Source organism: Anabrus simplex, chromosome 8 (genome assembly GCF_040414725.1).
Source record: "Anabrus simplex isolate iqAnaSimp1 chromosome 8, ASM4041472v1, whole genome shotgun sequence".
NCBI classification, from domain to species: domain Eukaryota; kingdom Metazoa; phylum Arthropoda; class Insecta; order Orthoptera; family Tettigoniidae; genus Anabrus; species Anabrus simplex.
The window spans coordinates 127,448,876-127,471,917 of NC_090272.1; the positions used below are offsets into that span (position 1 = coordinate 127,448,876).

Sequence of the window (23,042 nt, forward strand, 5' to 3'; positions counted from 1 at the left end):
GGGTAGGTACGAACATTATTCAACCTAGAATACATTTCCAGATCAATGCAACCGCGAAAATACATGTTATGTTACCTTAAATACTTTTCGATCGTGATTTCTGGCCCACCCTGTAGATCCGTGGGGATATGTCCGGCTCCGGACTTCAAGATCGCAAGTTCAAACCTGGTAGACGTTGTCAGATTTTTTAATTTCGGAAATGAGTCCATTCGGAACTCCATTTTGGCATATAAAAGATCCCTCTTGACACATATGATGCTTACTCCTCAAGATTAATTAAATCCCAGTCATAGATTGCTGAAAAGAGATCCGTTTCACTGCCACCTGCTAGAGTAAAGTAGAACATCGAAACTGACCCACAAGCAGTCTAAATGGCGTCAAAACAAAAATAGTCTGCAAATCGATAGCTGAGAATATATAGTATTCTTCCTGGCCTTTTCATAACTACCTGCGATCGGCACTTTATCGGGATTCAGCCCAGTTTTACGACCGAATGCCTTCCCTAATGCCAACCCTTTGTGGGATGTATTCACTATTGCGTACCGGGCGAGTTGGCTGTGCGGTTAGGGTCGCGCAGCTGTGAGCTTCCATCTAGGAGATAGTGGGTTCGAATCCCACTGTCGGCAGCCCTGAAGATTGTTTTCCGTGTTTTCCCATTTTCACACCAAGAAAATGCTGGGGCTGTACCTTAACTAAGGCCACGGCCGCTTTCTTCCCACTTCTAGGCCTTTCCTGTCCCATCGTCGCCATAAGACCTATCTGTGTCGGTGCGACGTAAAACAAATAGCCCTATTGCGTGTTTCTGTGGTGGTTGGCAGTGTGGTGTGTTATATGTAAATGAAGATGTGTTTTGAGACGAACATGAAACACAGCCTCAAGCTAGAGGGATTAACTTGGCCGGCAATCGAACGCGTGGCCCTCTGATCCGAAGGCCACTACGCTGGCCAATTAACCAAGCAGTCGGATGATAGCAGAGACCATATTATTATTATTATTATTATTATTATTATTATTATTATTATTATTATTATTATTATTATTATTATTATTATTATTATTATTATTATTATTATTATAGTACCCGGAGATAGATGGTTTTCGCACCACTCCAAAGGTGAACGTTCCATCGATCTCGTGAGGACTGTACTTTGTTCATGGAATCTGAGAAGTGTGGTGGTGTATAACGCCCCATTTGTGTTCTCCCAGCTGGTCTGAAGTACAGTGATTGCACTGTCCCCGTTGTTTACAATTTGTTTTATGTGCTTTTGCTTTATGTCGTATGGCGATGATGGGATAGGAAAGAGGTAGGAGTATGAAGGAAGGGACCGAGGATTTCATTTGCTTAACGTGAAAATGGGAAGCCACGGGAAACCATTTTCAGGACTGCTGACTTTGGGGGTTTGAACCCACTATCTCCCGAATACAAGCTGATAAATCCCATTGTTTATTACGCATAAGAAGGTAGAGTATTGTGTCACTGGTCACTGTAGTCTAACGAAGAAAGTAGGAGAATTAAGATGGCCTTGATGGAACAACCACAATGCACTGCTATCTTGCCTCTTCCGCGAAACAATTGCTATGAAGAATGAAGGAAACCCGGGTTAGAAAAGTGGAACACAGGTTGTTGGATGTTTTAAAGGTAAGAAATCTTCGCTTGTCAAAGAACGGTATGAAACACGCGTTATCTAGAGTCCGGAGGCAAAGTGATATCAGAGTTCAAATCTTTAACGGATCAAATCGAGGGGTTTTGCTTAGTGAAAAAGGTGTTTACGGTAAAGCTTTGCTACCTGACCCATTTCGTGCATAACACATGTGCACAACACATATTTAAAAAATAAAATCTGATGTGTTACGCCTGACTTCTCCGGGATTACTCTCTCTCTATTTCGATAAGGACAACTAAGGACCACGATATTCAACGTTTTCGCTGGGAGTGGGCTTTGATGTTTGCCCAGTACGTGCTCATTCTCTGGCCGTGTTGCTCTATCCTCTCCTTTGCCCAGAGGGCACCTGTCTTCTTACAGGGCGGATTGTCCTCGAACATCCTTTTGTCTCAGAATACTTTTGAATGGTGAACATTCTCTGGTGTCACTTTCAAGTATTCCTAGTTCCTGAAGATCTTTAGCTACTTCCGTTAACCACGGGGTCTTAATCTTTCTCTTCTGCCAGTAGGATAGAATACGAATGGTCACACTGGCAGAATTCATCCTTGATATCTGCCCATAGAAGGTCAGACGTCTCTTCGTGGCTATGATTATAAAAATATTAATATGCAGTTTCTTTTATTTTCAACATGAAACGTGTTTTATTTTGTATTTTGACATTTTCTCTGCTTCAAGACCAAGAGCAATATATGTAGTGTCATTGTGTTGTGTTCCATCTTTCACTCTGTTCCTTTCACACTGACTACGGTCCGTAGCCGTGCTAGAAGGGCAGCCTACTTGTTTGTGTCAGTGTGATTACCCTCAGTTCGGAGGGCATCGTGTTGGCGTGTAATCAGGTGTATGATGTGTCATCGTAGGTAATGCTTTTCGTTTGGACAGTACCATGCTGTCACCGTAGCGCGGCGTGTTCTTCACCAGTTGGTTACCTTTCCGCGCGGCAAAAGATCCCAGCAACAGTACTCAATGGCAGCGCATAAAGTTTGTTTTTTTCATTCTCCCTTCATAGATTCCCTGTATGGATTTTTAGGTTTTAAATTAGCAAGTAATATTGCGGATTTGTGGCACATTCAGTGATATCAACAGCATTGTGCTTTCTCGACCTTGACGTGGGATGTGTTCCTGGTGAGTATATTTAAGGAAATGTCGTTAAAAATTGAATGAGATAAACCCATGATGAGAGGCAGGGCAGTTTTGGTTATTTGGCGTACGTCCATTTCCATGTTAATGTTGGCATAAAAGCAAACATCTGTGAAGGAAGTAAAATACGTTTGAGTGTATGGTTCTTGATGGCATATTTGAGAAAGACTTAATTGCAGGATTTAACGGTGCAGAAAATAATCGCTTAGGCTCTAACTAAAAGTCTAAACAAATATATGGCATTCTTCTGGCTGGTGGTTTAACGTCGCACTAACACATCAAAGGTTTTCGGCGACGGACGGATGGAAAGGTGGTGGTGATTTTTTTTTTTTACAATTGGCTTTACGTCGCACCGACGGAGATAGGTCTTATGGTGACGATGGGATAGGAAAAGGCTAGGAGTGGGAAGGAAGCGGCCATGGTCTTAATTAAGGTACATGGCATGTGCCTAGTGTGAAAGTGGGAAACCACGGAAAACCGTCTTCAGGACTACCGACAGTGGCGTTCGAACCCACTATCTCCCGAATACTGGATACTGGCCGCACTTAAGCGACTGCAGCTATCGAGCTCGGTGATTATTGTTTTAGGATGAAGTACAACTAGACAGTCATTCTGTATATAACCCTAATCAGAGGGAAAAAGGAAGGGATCCGACAATTCGAAAAATGAAGGTATCGGCCAAAGAAAGAAAAGGGCCACGAAGGGCGTGAAAATGAAAGACTTCCTAGGCCTCGAGTCCTCGAATACCGTCGGAGTAGCAAAAGATCAAGAGTTGACCAAAGGAGGTCGGATAGGATAGAGGGAAGTGAGGAGCCTGGCACAAGTAAGTTGAAGCAATGTCAGGAGTCAGCTGAACGCCCCGTGGTCGCCAACCCACGCTCCCAAGTTGAGAACCCCTTGGGCCCCTTTTAGTCACCTCTTACGACAGGCAGCAGATACCGTGGGTGTTATTCTACCGCCTCCACCCTCAGGGAGAGAACGGATGGGAAAGGCCAGGATTGGGAAGGAATCGGCCTCGGCCTTAATTAAAATACACCCCCAAGCACTTGCCTGGTATGCAAATGGGAAACCACGGAAAAGCATCTTCAGGGCTCCTCTGGATACTGCCCGCACTTAAGCGACTGCAGCTATCGAGCTCGGTAATATCAGACATTAATACTTTTGTTGTATACATCCCTTTCCGATACAGCGAGATTGATATTGTGTAGTTTGAAGGGCACGCAGCCTCAGCTCAAGGAAAAGCGGGCAGAGCGCGAGGTCAGCACATTCCGTGCGAGGGAGTGGAGATCGAGACACAGTTGTTTATGATAGTGCGAAGGCAGCGGACACGTGTGCGATGTCGGCATGTGTAGTATAATTAGACATCGGATTTTAGGCATAAACTTATTTTGTTCCTTAAGAGAAAACTTCGCCTATGTGGTGTAGTGGTTAGCGTGATTAGCTGCCACCCCCGGAGGTCCGGGTTCGATTCCCGGCTCTGCCACGAAAATTTGAAAAGTGGTAAGAGGGCTGGAACGGGGTCCACTCAGCCTCGGGAGGTCAACTGAGTAGAGGTGGGTTCGATTCCTACCTCAGCCATCCTCGAAGTGGTTTTCCGTGGTTTCCTACTTCTCCTCCAGGCAAATGCCGGGATGGTACCTAACTTAAGGCCACGGCCGCTTCCTTCCCTCTTCCTTGCCTATCCCTTCCAATCTTCCCATCCCTCCACAAGGCCCCTGTTCAGCATAGCAGGTGAGGCCGCCTGGGCGAGGTACTGGTCATTCTCCCCGGTTGTATCCCGCGACCAAGAGTCTCAAGCTCCAGAACACTGCCCTCGAGGCGGTAGAGGTGGGATTCCTCGCTGAGTCCGAGGGAAAAGCCGAACCTGGAGGGTAAACAGATGATGATGATGATGATGATGATGATGAAGAGAAAACTTAAAATGAAGTTGCATTTACAGGTTTCATGTATTTATAAGGTTAGAAACGGTGGCTATAGCACCTAAAAATGCTTAAATTGACGTTAGAACCTGTATTTGCCTGTTTCCTATAATTCCTATTTTATCCCTAAATCGATTAAAATGCTTTTCATTTATTCCGAGAGACTGAAATATTTGCCGATTCGTTTTAAGTACCTTGGAACAGTATATTTTCTTGAAATACTTTTCAAGGAAAATATTAAAATAGTGAAGCTGTAAACTACACTCCCCAGAAGTCCTCAAGAACCTCCCTCAGTGCACGCTCCTAGTCTGTGTCATGAGTTTCCATTGACTTGCTGAAAACCAGAGTGTGTTAACTTTCAAGACGTCTTTAATTAAAAGGTTACACGAGTATCCCCACTTCACAGCGGATGGTAAAGTTATATTCTGTGATGTTTATAGCAGAGAGATGAGCAACATATGTTTTATGTTCCCCACTAAACAGTTATTATCAACTTGTTGTTGTTGGGTCATCAGTCCATAGACTGGTTTGATGCAGCAATCCATACAATCCTATTCTGTGCTAACCTTTTCATTTCTACGTAACTATTATATCCTACATCTGCTCTAATCCGTTCGTTATATTCATACCTTGGTCTTTACCTTGATACGACTGTTGGATATGTTCCTGCCATCTTTCTGCCTTCTCTTCCTTCTCTAGAAGTGGTTTTCAATCTGAACTTTTAATACTGAAACACCTACTTTTCCTTTCTCCAAAGGTTTCTTTGATTTTCCTGCATGCAGCATCTACCTTTTCTACGACCATTTAACAAAATAAAAATTATATTCTAATTGATAAGTGTCTATTAAAATACGTAAAATTGAAGCTGCCTGAAATATATTTTAGAAACTATATTTTTCACATTTGAGAGTCTATTTTGGTACCTACAATAACATTTTTATCACCTAAAAATCCGAGGTCTAATTATAATATAAAAAAATGTGATGGAATTCTAAAATATATTACTGCACTATATTCCAGTTTCCTTTTCCCCTTAGTACTAAGAACAAAAGGTAAGTTCTGGAAGTTGCGGCTTCTTCCCTTTGAACAGAGTAAGGTTCTATTTTTCCCTCTGCTGGTGGATTTCTTTTTTAAAAGCCAGTGATTTATGCCAAGTATTTGTGAATTTGTAAAACCTATTGATCTAGTTTCAACTCTAAGTTTTGCATGAAAATGGGAGTCCTTTCTCCTCCGTTGTAAATTAGCAAAACTTTTAAGCTGGTCTGTTAAGTCCTGTTGTTAAATCCCATCTGTATTGTTGTTGTTGTTTTCTGATTTTCAAAGGAAAGGTAAGAACATAGTTATTCATAAATAAACTTCTCAAAATTTAATCTTTGGTTCATGCTTTGTCCAGCCATTTACTCCTCACGCTTCTTTCCCCCCGCTGGACCATGGTAATTCATGTAGCAATTATTATTATTATTATTATTATTATTATTATTATTATTATTATTATTATTCGATGTTTGCGGCTGTGTAGTGTAGAAGACGCAGAACAAACTATACGGGCTACGTAACAATGCAATCATATTTGATCAAAAATGAGAATGGTTTTTAGTTCTCGTTTTGTATCAATGGTTGCGACAAACTGACACCCAGGGCTTCTTCAATTAACTCTTGAAGGAAGTTTATGCGGTAAAAACGATAGGGGTAAACTAGGGTATGAATATGAGGAACATTTTGGATATAGAAGATGTAAATTCCCATAGGGAATTGGAGATGTAAGATGCAATATTTCAATAAAAGTGAAAATATTATTACAGGATGGGGTGGCTGCATCAACCCAATCCATGGACTGATCACACAAACAATAATGGTTGTTACTCTATCCACTTGTCGTTCCCAACAGTCAGCTGTAGCTAAAACACAGTGACTGAGCCGGGAAGTATTTAAATCAAAATACTTCAGTGCTTTAGTTGAGGAATAACACGTCAGTTTAGAGGTGGTGCAAAAATGCGATAAGCAGTGGTTTCGAAATTCCCCTTCGAAAACTAAATTGACGTGTTTTTCTTCAATAAGGACCAAAAAGCCATAATAATAGCCATTAAATTTATTCAAGGTGGGAAGTATTGAAATAACGCGCGCTATATTGAAGGTATATGATATTAACTGATTAAAAGACGAATTATTTACAATATCAACCAAATTATTATTTTATAACTGCTATTATACCAATTATGTTTAAAACCTATCGAAACAAATTTATAATTAAATATACCTCCCCATGTGACCTTGCCGCGGTGGGGAGGCTTGCGTGTCCCAATGAAATAGACAGACCGAGTTCGATAGCTGCAGTCGCTTAAATGCGGCCAGTATCCAGTAATCGGCAGATAGTGGGTTCGATCCCCACTGTCGGCAGCCCTGAAGATGGTTTTCCGTGGTTTCCCATTTTAAAACCAGGCAAATGCCGGGGCTGTACCTTAATTAAGGCCACGGCCGCTTCCTTCCACTTCCTAGGCCTTTCCTCTCTCATCGTCGCCATAAGACATATCTGTGTCGGTGCGACGTAAAACAAAGTAGCAAAAAAAAAAAACAACAAAAAAAAACAGATAGGCGAGTCGCAGGTGCAACCATATCGGATGGGTATCTGTTGAGAGACCAGACTAAGGAATGGTTCATCGAAAGGGCGGTAGCAGCCTTTCGGTATTTGCAAGGGCGGGAGTCTAGATGATTGACTGATACGACCCTGTAATAGTACTCAACATGGCTTAATTGTGTTGATACTGCTATACGGCTGAAAGCAACGGGAAACTATAGCCGTAACTAATTCCCGAGGACATGCAGCTCTCTCTGTATGAATGATGTACTGATGATGGATTCCTCCCGGGTAAAATATTCCGGAGGTAAACTAGTCCCCCATTCGGATCTCCGGGTGGGGACTACACGAGAGGGAGCGATCATCAGGAAGATGGATACTGACATTCTGGGAGTCGGAGCGTGGAATGTTAGAAGTTTGAATCGTTGTGGTAGGTTAGAGAATCTGAAAAGGGAGATGGATAGACTAAAGTTAGATATAGTTGGTATAAATGAAGCACGTTGGCAGGAAGGAAATGATTTTTGGTCAGGCGACTACCGAATTATCAACACAAAATCAAACAGGGGAAATGCAGGAGTTGGTTTAATGAATAAGAAAATAGGGCAGCGGGTAAGCTACTACGACCAGCATAGTGAAAGAATTATTGTCGTCAAGATAGACACCAAACCAATGCCCACCACAATAGTGCAAGTCTATATGCCTACTAGCTCAGCGGTTGATGAGGAAATCGAAACAATATATGAAGAGATAGAAGATTTAATACAATATGTAAAAGGTGACGAGAATCTAATTGTGATGGGAGACTGGAATGCAGTGGTAGGCCAAGGAAGAGAAGGTAATACAGTAGGAGAATTTGGATTGGGACAAAGGAACGAAAGAGGAAGTCGGCTGGTGGAATTCTGCACTGATCATAATTTAGTCCTTGCTAATACTTGGTTCAAACACTACAAACGACGGGGGTATACGTGGACGAGACCTGGAGACACTGGAAGGTATCAAATAGACTTCATTGTGATTAGGCATCGATTCAGAAACCAGGTGTTGGATTGCACAACTTTCCCAGGAGCAGTCGTGGACTTTGACCACAACTTGTTGGTCATGAAATGCCATCTGAAGGTGAGGAATTTGAAGAAAGGAAAGAATGCAAAAAGATGGGATCTAGACAAGTTGAAAGAAAATAGTGTGGAGGATTGTTTCAAGAAACATGTTGCACAAGGACTAAATAAAAAGGCTGAGGGAAACACTATAGAGGAAGAGTGAAGAGTCATAAAAATGCAGTAGGGCTGCTGAAGAAATGTTAGGAAGGAAGAAAAGATCAACTAAGAATCGGTGGATAACTCAGGAGATACTAGACCTGATTGATGAACGACAAAAAGAAAAAAAAAGAAAAAAGAATGCCAGAAATGAAGAGGGCAGAAAAGAATACAGGCGATTGAAGAATGAAGTGGATAGAAAGTGCAAGGTAGCTAAGGAAGAATGGCTGAAGGAGAAGTGCAAGGATATCGAAGGCTGTATGGTCCTGGGAAAGGTAGATGATGCATACAGGAAATTCAAGGAAAGCTTTGGAGAAAGGAGATCTAGGTTAATGAATATTAAGAGTTCAGATGGAAAGCCATTTCTAGGGAAAGAAGACAAAGCGGAAAAATGCCAGGAGCATATCCAACAGTTGTATCAACATAAAGATGTTGATAATTTGGTTCTGGAACATGAAGAGGCTGTTGATGCTAATGAAATGGGAGACCCAATTTTGAGGTCAGAGTTTGACAGAGCTGTGAGTGACCTAAATAGGAACAAGGCACATGGAATTGATGACATTCCCTCTGAATGACTGACTGCGTTAGGAGAAACCAGCATGGCAAGGTTATTCCATTTAGTGTGTAAGATGTATGAGACAGGAGAAGTCCCATCCTATTTTCGGCAGAATGTTATTATACCTATTCCCAAGAAAGCCGGTGCTGACAGGTGTGAAAACTACCGCACCATTAGTTTAGCATCTCATGCCTGAAAAATTTTAACGCGTATTGTTTACAGAAGAATGGAAAAACAATTTGAAGCTGAGTTGGGAGAAGACCATTTGGCTTAAGAAGAAATGTAGGAACACGTGAAGCAATCCTGACTTTACGTCTGATCTTAGAGGATCGAATCAAGAAGGACAAGCCCACGTACATGGCATTTGTAGATCTAGAAAAGGAATTCGATAATGCTGATTGGACCAAGCTATTTAATATTCTGAAGATGATTGGGATCAGATACCGATAACGAAGAATTATCTACAATCTGTATAAAATCAGTCTACAATAATAAGAATCGAGGGCTTTGAAAAAGAAGCAGCAATCCAGAAAGGAGTGAGGCAAGGCTGGAGTTTGTCCCCCCTCCTTTTCAATGTTTACATAGAACAGGCAGTCAAGGAAATCAAAGAGGAATTTGGAAAGGGAATCACAATCCAAGGAGAGGAAATCAAAACCTTGAGATTTGTCGATGATATTGTTATTTTATCTGAGTCTGCAGAAGATCTCGAGAAGCTGCTGAATAGTATGGACGAAGTCTTGGGTAAGGAGTACAAGATGAAAATAAATAAGTCCAAAACAAAAATAATGGAGTGCAGTCGAACGAAGACGGGTGATGCAGGAAATATTAGCTTAGGAAATGAAGTTTTAAAGGAAGTAGATGAATATTGTTACTTGGCTAGTAAAATAACTAACGATGGCAGAAGTAAGGAGGACATAAAATGCAAACTAGCACAAGCAAGGAAGAGCTTTCTTAAGAAAAGAAATTTGCTCACTTCAAACATTGATATAGGAATTAGAAAAATGTTTTTGAAGACTTTCGTGCGGAGCTTGGCATTGTGTGGAAGTGAAACACGGACGATAACTAGCTCAGAAAGAAAGATAATAGAAGCGTTTGAAATGTGGTGTTACAGAAAAATGCTGAAGGTGAGATGGATAGATCGAATCACGAATGAAGAGATACTAAATCAAATTAGTGAGATGAGATCGATTTAGCTACATTTGACGAGAAGAAGAGATAGAATGATAGGACACATCTGAAGACACCCAGGACTTCCTCAGTTGGTTTTTGAAGGAAGTGCAGGTGGTAAGAACGGTAGGGGCAGACCAAGGTATCGATATGACAAGCAGATTACAGTAGATGTAGGATGAAATAGTTACGTAGAAATGAAAAGGTTGGCACAGGATAGGGTGGCATAGAGAGCTGCATCAAACCCGTCTATGGACTGATGACTCAAACAACAACAACAACAACAACAACAACAACAATAATTAAATATAAAAATGTTTTCACCATCAACAGTTCAACATCTGTACCTCTTGTTAAACTTGTTAATTATCCAACTGTCCGGCTCCATGGCTAAATGTATAGCATGCCAGCCTTCGGTTCAAAGGGTCTCGGGTTCGATTCCCGGCTTGTTCCTAGATATTAACTAATTTTAATTAATTCCTCTGGCTTGCGCGCTGGGTGTTTGTGCAGTCTCAATCATTATATTCAAAAACATTTGAAGGCGATCAGGTTATCAAACCTTAAAACATGAACATTTCCCGACCAAGTTAATTAGATTTCAGTACTCTAGATGGCTCTGACATCTTGTGAATATACATTAAACTTTGTTGATATGGTAGAGTTGAATCAGTCTCCGTTATATATCACGGCTGACAGTAAAAAAGCGGGAATTCAAACTCAGGGAGAGGTGTTTACTGTTGTCATAGACCTCCCCCCACCCCCTTAAGGTTTACAGTCTTAAAAGAAGCTGTAAACATTGCAGAAATTTTCTTCACTCTTGAAAATTAGAGATTTTTGATGTTGTAAATCTTGAGCCAAAGTCCATGTTCAACAGTAGATATGATATTTGAAGGCAGAAGAGATGAGTAGGCTGTTGTATCAAGTCCGGGCAGGAGTGGCCAATGTTGACGGCAAGGGCGAGGGGTCGGAACCCTGAAGTACCCTGAGATACCGGACACCCGGTTGAGAAGAATTTGCGGAGTGATAATACGCAACCGAGTCAGGTTTTGGAAGTTCGGTTCCTTAGTTGAATGGGCAACGTAGAGATCTTCGGTTCAGAGCGACCTGGGTTGTAGTTCCGGCCGGTTCGGGGATTTAACCAAGTCTAATAACTCCTCTGACTTGCGAACTGGATACTTGTGTTTGTCCCAAAATACACTGGCAACTACCGGAGGGAGAAACACGAAATAGTGAATATATAAGGTTGGCGTCAGGAATGGTGTCTACGTGTGAAAGTTCGCACTCGTGACTCTACCATGGTGTGAGAAATATGGCGGAATATCAATAAGAAAAAAAGTCAGGTTTTGTTAACTCGATTTATATAAAAATAAATCAAGGGTAATTTGAATTATACTTGTTCATGAACATTACCTCTCATAAGGCAAATTCAACCCAAATTCAGAAGTTAGTTAAATAATGTCAGAGGTGTTTCTTGTAATAGGACAACAAATGGTTAAAACAGGGCCTCTCAAAGGCCCAAAATCTCACACGTGCAAACTGTGGTGCAGAGTTCCTGTGCACAGTACATCGGTCCCGCTTGGCTCGGCTTGGACCAGCGCGTCGTCTCGGGGCGACTCAGCTAAGCTCGGCTCATCTCGGCTCGGATTTGGAGCGCTACGGAGCAAGTGAGGCAGAAAGAGACAGGCGGAGCGAGCGAGACAGGCGTGGGGAAAGAGAGTGACAGCGCTATTGCTCCAAATCGAGGAGTGGGGGTCTGCACTCTGGACAACCAAGCGAAGTCGTCTTTTGCACCGTGCACAGTGCAATGCACTGGTGCATGCACCCTGAGAGGCCCTGGTGTAAATGGTCAGCTTACTGATCTTCGACTCAGAGGGCCCTCGGATCGATTTTTGGCCTGATCGGGGACTGTATCTTTGTCTGGCTAATTCCTCTAGCTGGAGGGTTGGGTGTTTGTGCTTATCTTAATATGCATTCTCTTTTTCAAATAGCACATCGCACTACCAACTTTCACAGGAACACGCAATAGTGAATATCACCCCACTTAGGATTGGCGTCAGGAAAGGCATCCGGATATAAAACTGGGCTAAATCCATACAAACTGCCGACTCCAGGTAACTGGGTAAAGGCCCAGTAGAAGAAAAGTCTCAGAAGATACAGATATGATTATGTCTGAAATAGGTAAACCTTTTTGCCTGCTGCCATTTTATGATGGATACAGTACTTTTGTATCCATCTCTTGGCACAGGCCAGAGTAAAGTGTAGCTTCCACCGAAGTCCTAGTCTCATCCATGGCCGTGACAATATGGAAGCTGCTGGGGTATGGGTGGTGCTGAGTAATGACATTCAGAGCATGACTAGTGCATCTGAGTATTATGAAAGGTGTTGCTCATAGGGTCAGTCATGCTGCAATAGCACTTTCTGACCCAATGAGGAAAGCAATGGCAAACTACCTCACTCCTCGTCTTGCCTAGTACGCCTCATTTTGGTGCTGCCATTGGTTTTTGCGGTTTCCTTATAAGCGCATAACCTTTGGTGGTGCTATTTGAGGATCCAACCAGCCTGTGGGCTGATGACCTAACAGACAGACAGGTAAACATGTTTTAAATGTCAAATTTCGCGGCTGATGTGCTGACTTAACGTGACGTGATCTGACGTGACGAATGCTTTTGAACATTTCTCATTTTTTTATTTTACGAGACGAGGGTACAAAGAGAAAATATACCTACAGTAAGAACATCTGAATACCCCTGATCCACCACAAACTGAACAGCTATATCCTATGAACTATTGCCATTCATTTTCTCCCTGACAGACTTGGCCAGACAAGTTCACAAACGTTTTGGCCAAATTCATTTTTCGCGTGTTAGTGATAAAACAGTTATCTGAACCCATTCATGAACTCACGATAGGCATCTACCACCACACTGGTGGCAAGGGAATTTGTTTATCTGAGATTGCAGGAAACTCGGGCTCTGGGGGAGGATTTGAGAGTCCGAAGTCTGGAGAGAATGGGGAGGATAAAATTGCTAGTTGTTGAGCTTCTGTAGGAACACCGATGTCGTTTAGGTATTCCACGTAAATACCGAGAAACGCTCTAGATTGTAGGATTGTCTATTTATGTAACCAGGAATTCCTAGCTCTGTAAAGGGAGAGGCAAGACGAGATTCTAACGCCTTAAAACTGGAATACCTCGGCTAAGGAATGGTATACGTGACAGATGAGTTGCAGTCCACTAGGATGGAGGTTGGTGGGTGGGGCTAACGACTTCAGGAATGGAAAATTTCGAACTATTGTGAAGCTCAATGTGGTAAACCACTTAGGTATGCGAACCAACCTAGAAAGGAAGATGACTTACGGAAAGGAACAAAATCACTGGAACATGGATGGAAGTGAAGCCTGGACTTCGTATGACAGAGCAATTATTACTTTAACGGCTGGAAGAGGAGAGAATTTAAACATACGTATGGCACCGTATTTGATCAAGGAACCTGGTGGATAAGAACTAATCAGAAATTAAATAACTGTAATCAAGAGCCTGGTATAGCAACTGACATAAGGTTAAAGATGGACCATATTTGTCAGACTGTATAGGCACAGGATAGCTGAGATTGCATTAGATGCAAGAATTTTGCAGGGAAAAGAAAGTTGGGAAGACCAAGATTAAGATGATTAGATGATGCCCAGGCACAAAAGTATGGAAAGCACAAGACCGAAATTATTAGCTGGTTATCATTGGAGACACTGAGGACTGAGTAATAATAATAATAATAATAATAATAATAATAATAATAATAAGTAAAAATAATAACAATAATATGTTTGCTGGGATGGATAAAGAGGTAATGAGGTAAAGAATTGTGAGGCTAATAAATATTTTTCTAATTTTGGCCTGAAAAGTATCTTTCATGATGTTCAACACAGTTCTTCAAATAACTTCTGCGAACTATGGTTCGTATACTAATACTGTACTGTTTCTTTAACTTCCTTTAACCTTTCAATTTGATCGTCTTGTTGTTATCGAGTCATTTCTTGACGTGGAGTGCCCAAGACTTGTCATGATTCATGATAGCAGGTCCTTCCTTTTCTGTAACGATGAACCAGCCTTCTGAAATGATATCAGCCATAATATAAGTAACTTCAGAAGAAGGGAGCTGCTTCTAAATCTTTGTGAAATCAAACATTGACTCGGTACAACAATTATGCATAGATTTTTAAGTAGTTCCCATTTTTCCTTCCAAGCTGTCCAAACAGTTGAGTATGTAATTTTGATCAATATTGGTTAAATAACTATTTACATTATTTGTTGTCCAGCGTTCGGTGGAGTGGGTTCATCAGAAGAACTGCCGTTTGCTACAGGAGATATTAAACCTGGAGGAACACGACTGGAAGTGATTGGCTGTGTTTCAATGATCACCGACCGGTTCTTATCTCCAGCGATACAATCAGTCTCAATGGAAGTGCCAGTGCCAACATAAAGAAGCGACTGGTACTTGCCAAGAACAACATTATCATTCAGGAGTTCTTTGATTCTGTTGCCAACTACTTGATTTTCCACACCTGAAATATGGTTGAATGTACCAATTTCTTTTATAAAGAAAGCAATTACAATTTTTATGTTCGATCGTGGCGTATACGTAACGTAATGAGATAAGAGAAATAGCATAATACTATTTACTGTGGCTTGTACAAAATTACATCTGCACAAACAAAATATATACTGTCCAGTTCATAAGAAGTAATCTCTACGTTGCTCAAAGACCTCACTTTCGCTTGTTCGCGATTCAACACATTTGTTAATATTTATTGAACGTGTTTCTATTTTATATTTACTGTACATCGATGAGGTGCTCATGCACGAATTATAGTTATATCAGAATATAGATAGTTTTCTTTAAATTCGTGTGGGGGAAGCTATTGGAGAACCAATGTGCAGATCCCATACGTTTAATAGTTTTCGGTGGGTTAGGTAAGGCCTGTAGCGGATGTACGAGTACACAGCCTCGTGTACACGCCCTGGGGGAGAAGAGAAAATTATCATTCTCTACCTAAATTCGAGGGATCCATTGCGGTGAACTCTGGCACCTAAATTACGGACATGTCAATTCATTATTTTATCCAATTGTTCTTTTCAAGTTTAAGGCAAAGAAGAATTTGATGCCCAGTGTGTGGCGATTATATGTAAGTATCAACAAATGGTATTACAATATGCACCGCTGTTTAGCAGGTAGATTTTCCGGATTATTCCCGAACTCCACAACTTCATTTTTAAAAACCGTTCTATCTTAAATTTCTGCGACTTATGTACCACCTTATCTTAGATCTTGCTTTACCTTCTTCAACTAGCGGGGATGAGTTTTCCATTTCTTCTGAACAGTGCAAATCTTATGTTTCCATCTCTCCTAGTTCTTTAATGGTGGCAATCTCTTCAAATATCTTTGCTGGACATCAGGAGGAAAAAAGTAAATTCCTGCGAGAAATTCTTGAGTCTTAAAGTCTTCCAATGGAACTTTACTCTTTCTCAATCGAAGAATCTTCTACTTTGGTCTGTATCTTCGCAACGTGAAGGAATTTTATTCTAACTATTGAGAGGCAGTGTTCCAGTTCTTCCTTGAATGAGATACCATGAAGTACCATGGGAAACTTTAAAGTTCATTTCCATCTTCTTCGGTCTTTGTCCAGTTCTTTCTTTTCCTTGCATTAAGAGTAACGGCCTCATTCAGGAATCGAAATTCCTCATTCCTTTAGACAATACCATAAACTCTCTCAATCTTGCGGATAGGATATATCATTTCGAAGGAGATCCTTAGGCTACGTCTTGCAGTCTGCTTCACTGCTGTCTGAGAGTTGCCAGGAGTATGACATTGTCAACGAAGGTCAGGCAATAAAATGTGATATTAGTGTTTTGGCAAATAACTCTCACTCCACTTTGGAAGTCATATTTTGGAAAATATTTTCTGACTTCTCTGATGACTTTTCTCCAGAACATAGTGAAACAAGGAGTGTTTTTTACCTCATACTTTTCCGAGAACACATCCAACGGTTTCATTTGGGAGTACATCTCTGCGAAAACCTGTTCAATATTTAATATTAATTTATAAATTTCGAAGCAGTTGAATTAAACGTTAGATTTGTTGTTGCTGTGTACAATTAATTCTTTAAATTATTTTCTGTTACAGAACAGTGTACTTATTTTGATTCTAGTTAAATTCCTATAGTGGAATCCTCGCATTAAATACCGATAAATTCTGGCTGACTGGGCCAGAAATCTATCATGCGAACTTAAGTTACAAGCAGGAGCAACTTACGTCAACTTTTACATGTGTAGGGCAGGAATCTTATCGGTTGCTGAAGATTTGCCCATAAACAAACACCCTTATTCTACATTACCCTAATGAATGTCTGGACCAGTGATATCACGTATAATACGCGTAGGCTTTAATGATTTCTCGTATTATTCAATGTTATATAAAGTCTACTTTGCCTCTACTATGAATAATTAATAGCAAATGATTAAGTACAGTTATTTTCAATGTAGGATCAAAAGCAAATTAAAGAAAACAAAACGAAACAACATTTTAAAAAGCAAATAGAAAGCAAAAACAAAGCACAGCGAAACAACTTTCGTGGGATCACACCCTGCAAGTCATTTTTGAAAGTCTCAGTGCGCAAGTTTATTTCCGCTTACTTGTTTCAGCTTTCTCTCTTCCATCATTTGTTCTCTTCCAAACCCGACGGTATTGGAATAGGACCAACATTATATTTTATTTTCTCATTTTGATGGCCTATAGTCGACTCTTCACACCTCAAAGAGATGGAACAATTCCTCTTCATCCCTTTATTATTATTATTATTATTATTATTATTATTATTATTACAATTTGTTTTACGTCGCACTGATACAGACAGGTCTTATTGCAGCGAAGGGATAGCAAAGGGATAGAAGTGGGAAGGAATCGGCCGTGACCTTAAATAAGGTACAGCCAGAGCATTTGCCTGGTATGAAAATGGGAAACCACGGAAAGTTATCTTCAGGGCTGCTGACAGTGGAGTTCGAACCCACTATCTCCCGGATGCAAGCTCACACCTGCGTGCCCCTAATCGCACGGCCAACTCGTTCGGTTTATTTTGTTACTAGGGACTAAAAGACTAGATATTCCGTCCTTTAAACAAACAATCACTTCATAAATAAATAAATAAATAAATAAATAAATAAATAAATAAATAAATAAATAAATAAAGAAGGAACTTCAATATATATTACTTTCTTGTTCATTTTCAGGTCATTTTGTTTTATTTGAGCTCTGATCCTTTACAGGAACACTATAAACATGTATGTGAAACCTTCAGATTATAATACATAATTATAATTTTTACAGATGTCTTTCGCTTTGAGAAATAGCTATCAGACCTGCAGTATTATATAATTTATTCCTTTCAGCACGCTGATGTAACTAATGATAAAAGTTCTGACTGATCTATGTTCTAAGAATGATGTATGTTCTAATTTTCAGAGTGAAAATAACTGCCAGTGACCCCAAATACTTTGCGTAGCGAGTCTTGAAGAAACTACACAGGTACATCATTACCAAGGTATAGTGAAGAATTTATTTTCATTTCTTGTATTGGATATCCATAGAAATGTTTCAAAATTATCTTCATTTGATGAAATCACTATTTGCAGTCAATGTGCTAGAAAATACTGGTGTAAATTAACGGCCCATTTCTTGCATATAACGTAGAAGTGTTGTGCATGGATATATTTTTCACAATAAATTAATTTCTTCTTCAGCCACAATATTTAGTCGCGTTTCCTGGTACGTGGTCGGGGATGAGGTGAGATGAAATTATATGGCATATTTTACGGCCGGATGCCCTTCCTGATGCCAACTTCAGTTGAGGAGCCAATGAAGATGGAACGAATGATGATGAAATGAAAGGTGGACGGAGTCGGTTGACCGAATGAGTTGGGTGGGTGGTTAGGGGCGCACAGCTGTGAGCTTACATTCGGGAGATTGTGGGTTCGATCCTCACTGTCAGTAGCCCTGAAAATGGTTTTCCTTGGTTTCCTATTTTCACACCAGGCAAATGCTGGGGCTGTACCTTAATCAAGGGCACGGCCGCTTCCTTCCCACTCCTGTTCCATTCCTATCCCATCGTCGCCGTAAGAACTATCTGTGTCCGTGCGACGTAAAGCACCTTGTAGAACAAAACTAAGGAACAAAATAGAAAAACATCGGTTGTGGCCTATGAATAGGAACTGTCGTGGCATATACCTCGAAGTGAAAGTGGGAAACCAAAGTAAATCATTCTTAGCACAGCTGACGATTGGATTCGAACCCACCTGTCTCCCGAATGCAGAGCTTGGCTCCATAGCCGGAGTGTGCTTTAACAAGCGCGACCACTCCCCTCGAACCACGATAGGAAAGGTTATAATTAATAGTACCAGCAATCTAATTCTGAAAGAGAAAATACATTTTAAAACAATTTTGCAAAGCGGGAAGAAAATAATGAAACGATCTACGTTACGTATATTGTGGATTTGAGGCATATATTCATCATAATTAAGAAAGTTTCCTAGCGTTTAGTCCCGCACTGGTGCAGGGTCCGCTATTAAACATGCCATCCTTCACTTTCTACGGTCAAGGGCATCAGCTTCAGTGGTGCCTACAACACGCATGTCTTCTTTGATTCAGTCGAACCATCGCTTCTTGGGAGAACCTCGGGATCGAGAAACTTCAGGCTCAAATTGGAGGGCTGTATGTACCAATTAGTCTGCAGAGCGTCGGACGACAAGACCATACTATCTAAGACGTGCTTCTCGAATCTTCTCAGGGATTGCTGCCACCCTCAATCGCCTTCGGACATCTTCTGACATGATCCAGTCTTGTAAAACCCAGTGACCGACGTAACATTTTTATCTCCATAGCATGTAGAACCTGCTCGTGCTTCTTAGTTTGTAGGCATTCCGACCCATAGACTGCAACTGGTCGGACCATGGATTTGAAGACTTTTCCTTTCAGTTGGGTGGAAATTTTCTTGTCACATAGCACGCCGGTGACCTGAAGCCACTTAGCCATGTAGCATTTACTCGTGCTCGGGTGTCTGGTAATTTCTTTCCGTCTGAGGTGATGAGTGATCCAAGGTATTTATATTGGTTGACTTTTAACTAGTCTTGCCCGTCGATGCGAATGGTACCAGCAGTCTGCAAGCTACATTGCGCATACTCAGTTTTAGCGATGTTAAGACGCAAGCCATATTCCCATAAACGATCTTTTCTAATTTGCAGGAGTTTCTTTTCAGATTCCTTCGGGACTGATCTGCAAGGAATACATCATCAGAATATAAGATGGTCCACGGGTATGGCGTCTGGATGTCAGCCGTGACTGTATCCATATTTAGGATAAATAAGTGAGGTGACAGCGCTGAATCCTGATGAACCCCAACATTGATAGGAAATTAGGATGAGATGCCTGTCGGACAGCGAACCACACTGGTGACTTCGTCATAGAAAAGTTGGGTCCATCGGATATTGGCTTCTGCTGTTAATATTGTTTTCATGTGAATGTATTATATAATCTGTAATTGGATAATTATACTCTGTTGGTGATAAATATACAAATCAAATCAATTATGGAATCGGAGGGCTTTCCAAATAAGCTTATGTGGTATCCGGTCAAAAGTCTTTTCTAAGTCCAAAAAGTCTAGGTGTAGAGGTTTATTTTTCTCTCTATGTTTCTCCACCAGGAGATGGGCTGTGTGAATAGTGTCAGTTGTACTGACCCCTTTGACAAAGCCGCATTGGTTTGTAGAAATGTGTACGATGTTTCGTAGGCGACGATCAAGAATCCGTTTAAAAATCTTCATCGTCTGACATAATAAGCGTATTGGTAATTGACGCATTCACCAACATCACCTTTGCTTTTACAGATAGGGACTGTAGTGCTGGTCAACCAAAATGCAGGTATCCTACCATCGTGGAGAATTCTGTTAAACAGCTTCACGAGAATCTCAGCTACGCGCTGTCCAAGGATCTTCCAGATCTCAGATGGTATATAGCTCTGGTCCTTTTTCATTTTTCATGTTTTACATACCCCCTAAGACTTCTTGAATAGTAATGGTGGGAATAGGTCCATAAACTGGGTATTTGCATACTATTGGTGAATGAGGAAATTCCTAATTACTCAAACCCTTGATAATAATCCCTCCATCTATGAAGGATGGTGGTCTCGTCACGAAGGGTTTGATGATTCTTGTCTTTGATTTGCATGACATGATCAACGTCTTTGGTCGCTCTATGACGGGATTTGGTGAGGCGATAAATCTTGTTTGCTCCATCCGATGTATCTAACTGATTATAAGTGTCTTGGTAATATTAGTTCTCTGCAGTAGCGACTGTATGTTTGGCAACTGATCTGAGCGTTTTATACTGCTGGAGATCCTCACTAAGTCTTCTTTGTCGCCAGGTCTTAAAAGCTTCTCTCTCTGCTTTGATGGCTAGCTGAACGTCCTCGTTACACCATCAAGTCTGCTTATCAGTGAACCGCCCGACTCGTTGGCTGGACGGTCAGCATACTGGCCTTCGGTTCAGAGGGTCCCGGGTTCGATTCCCGGTCGGGTAGGGGATTTTTAACCTTAATTGGTGGGGGCTGGGTGTATGTGTTGTCTTCATCATCATTTCATCCTCATCACAACGCGCAGGTCGCCTACGGGAGTCAAATAGAAATACCTGCACCTGGCGAGCCGAACCCGTCCTGGGATATCCCGGCACTAAAAGCCATACGCCATTTCAGTTCATTTCATCAGTGAATCGTTTCCTTGGTTTGGTCTTGTCAAGTGTTTTAGCTGCTGCCCGGCGTATACGATCAGTGATTTCATTCCACATGGTCTCAGTTTGCTGGTCAGTATTTATGTCAAACGTACTGAGCTTTTGTATCAGTTGCTCTCTCTGCTGTGTTAGTTTCCACCATATTATATTCTCTGGACGTCATTCGTATCTTTGTTGAACATAGCTACCCCATAGTTTTGGTCGCTAGTCGGAGATGATGGACTCGCTTCTTCAGCCCAGTCCGTCCATGAGTGGGTAGCCCTTGCCCATTTTTCACGTCATCCAGCTGAGGACGACGCGCGTCGCTTGAAATAGGGGACGCCCTAGCATATTATCCGTTTGGTATGGCCATTATTTCATTGACTCAACAAAAATACTCCAACTGATGTGTCGCTTCACTTGTAATTGGAGGCATTTTAGAGCTACCGCCAGCATAAGTTATAATTTGGCCGCCCCTATCATGGAGTACAGACTCCATTTGTAGCCACCCGATCCGGAACAGATGCTACGAATGCTATCTGCCCCTTAATTGGGACAGGTACCTTTAACTCAATTCATCCCGAGCCATTGGCTGCAATTTCCGCCATCTACACTGTCTTCTCTCACTTTCTTCTCTTCTGCAGGTACCATTGAGGTCTTAACTAATAATAATAATGATAATAATGTATGTTAGAACATTTTTCCTTAGGATAATCTGGACTTCTCGGATGAACTGTTACGTAGTTAGTAGACCGCGCTGGCAACAGTTACATGACGTATCATTTCTATCACTCTAGTGTTAGAAACGAATCATGAACACTGCTCAGAGAGATATGGCGACAAATGAAAAATAAAAGCAATAGATTTCTAACATTTATCTTTAAAATGGAATAATTATTACGTTTTACTTCTCTTAGGCCCTAGAAGTTTAGGATTATGCGTCCCCCAGCGTTCCCGCAGGAGAAGCCATGTAGTACAGTATGAATATATGAGGTATCATACACTCAGTTATGATGTTAATATTTTCATTGTTACTGTCTTATGCTAAAATATAAATTTAGACTTAAATGTAATTCTGCCACTCTTTACATCAGCACTGTAATCTAAACAGTCAACAGGTGAAGTGATTACGTTTTGTTCTCGTTTTGAAAGTGTTCAAAAATTATTCGCATTTTGAAAGCAATCGCATCATCCTATCTGTTATCAGAGGGAAATGGGGTCGGTTTGAAAACCACCCGGTATATATAAATAACCCTGTATTACAACCCTCGATAATTACGATCTATTCTATTCGTCCTTGTTTTGAATGAACGTATCTACTTAGTTAACGTCTATGTATATTTTCGTGGCGAACGTCTGTCTTCTAGTCTTTCAATATCATCACTGCAAAACCAGCTAAGATTTGAAGCTATCTTTGTATATGATGGCATCGTTATGAATAGTATTTGTACGACTAGAAGGGTTTTCTCCTGTGGGTAAGTTTTGGAATGCCTGATTGAAACAGTTCCAAACACTGTTGGAAAATTTTTGCTAGGGGCTTTACGTCGCACCGACACAGATAGGTCTTATGGCGACGATGGGATAGGAAAGGCCTAGGAGTTGGAAGGAAGCGGCCGTGGCCTTAATTAAGGTACAGCCCCAGCATTTGCCTGGTGTGAAAATGGGAAACCACGGAAAACCATCTTCAGGGCTGCCGATAGTGGGATTCGAACCTACTATCTCCCGGATGCAAGCTCACAGCCGCGCGCCTCTACGCGCACGGCCAACTCGCCCGGTGTTGTTGGAAAATTAAGCGAGTGTCATCTTCCTCTAAGATCTCTCTGATTTTCGTACCGACTTCTTCTCGTAATTGAACAAGATTAGAAGCTAAGAGCAAATAGAACCGTCCTCTTAATTATTTTCTTCTCCGGTCCAATCTTCCTCGGGCCTTGAAGCTATACAGTAGTCATCTCTAAAAGGATTGCTCA

At 41.2% G+C, this 23,042-nt stretch overlaps 1 protein-coding gene across 3 annotated transcripts in view; it reads left to right on the plus strand.

The window, feature by feature from the left end:
- Positions 1–23,042, plus strand: part of Ac76E (adenylate cyclase type 2 Ac76E) — a 1,381,264-nt gene that overhangs the window by 110,224 nt on the left and 1,247,998 nt on the right. For all 3 annotated transcript variants that reach the window (XR_011018659.1, XM_068228989.1, XM_068228988.1), the window contains exon 2: positions 17,783–17,861. The gene's annotated coding sequence lies outside the window, so the exon portion shown is untranslated. The remainder of the gene's footprint in view (positions 1–17,782; positions 17,862–23,042) is intronic.